General features: G+C 50.3%; 1 protein-coding gene across 2 annotated transcripts in view; it reads left to right on the top strand.

The window, feature by feature from the left end:
• Positions 1–531: 531 nt before the first annotated feature.
• The window catches only part of SIL1 (SIL1 nucleotide exchange factor), a 224489-nt gene continuing 224267 nt past the window's right edge, over positions 532–753 (top strand). Inside the window, exon 1 of one of the 2 annotated variants that reach the window (XM_014529115.1) lies at positions 532–716. The gene's annotated coding sequence lies outside the window, so the exon portion shown is untranslated. The remainder of the gene's footprint in view (positions 717–753) is intronic. The other variant, XM_014529114.1, reaches the window with a different exon arrangement.

The raw sequence follows: 753 nt of genomic DNA, 5'->3' as shown, positions 1-753 counted from the left end.
GGATGGCAATTCTGATATTAGAAACGTACAGAAGTAAGTACAATGTATATGCAAGCAGTTGGCACCTGTAAAATAAGTCAATGCAGAGCAGATTAGAGGTGCAGGTGACTTTTATTTTAAAAATATTTGGTCGTTGTCAAAAATTCACACGGTACACAGATATATAAAGTAGGTGACTTTCAGGTGGCCTATTCTGCATGGATTTTCAAAGGACTATTTATTGAGTCTCTTGGCTTTATCCCAAACGAAGACACACCAGCTTGATTTATTTTTACTCCCCACACCCTCCTTTTTGAGGATCCTTCCCCTAGAAAGAAATTAGGCTGTTAGGCAATCACAGAAGAAACTTCGAAGTTCTATTTTGATTTAGCTTAGAAGCAAAACCGAGCCCGCGGGCTTCTTTTCTAGCCCTCCCTCTTTCGGCGGAGGGATACATGAAAAAAGACAGTTCCAGCAAATTTGCGTAGGGAGACGCTGGGCGGGGGAGGGGCCGGAACTTAACAGAAAACCGGAAACAGGCGGGGCTAATCATTCTAGTGCCGCCAGCCGCTCTGGAAGGCGGCCATTGGGTGAGGCGACGAACGACGTAGTAGCCGGGTGCTCACGGGTTCAGCCTGTCGCCGTGGCGTCTGCGCATCTGAAGCTGGTTGCTGCTGCGGCCGCCTGGAATTGTGGGGGTTGTGTCTACCCCTCGGCTGCCCGGCAGGAAGCCGAAGGTAGGGGCGGTGAGGGCCGTCCAGCCCTGGCGCTGGG

This window comes from Myotis brandtii, unplaced genomic scaffold (assembly GCF_000412655.1).
Source record: "Myotis brandtii unplaced genomic scaffold, ASM41265v1 scaffold668, whole genome shotgun sequence".
Taxonomy (NCBI): domain Eukaryota; kingdom Metazoa; phylum Chordata; class Mammalia; order Chiroptera; family Vespertilionidae; genus Myotis; species Myotis brandtii.
The sequence above is the reverse complement of the archived record's forward strand: the minus strand, read 5'-3'. Positions and strand labels throughout refer to the sequence as shown.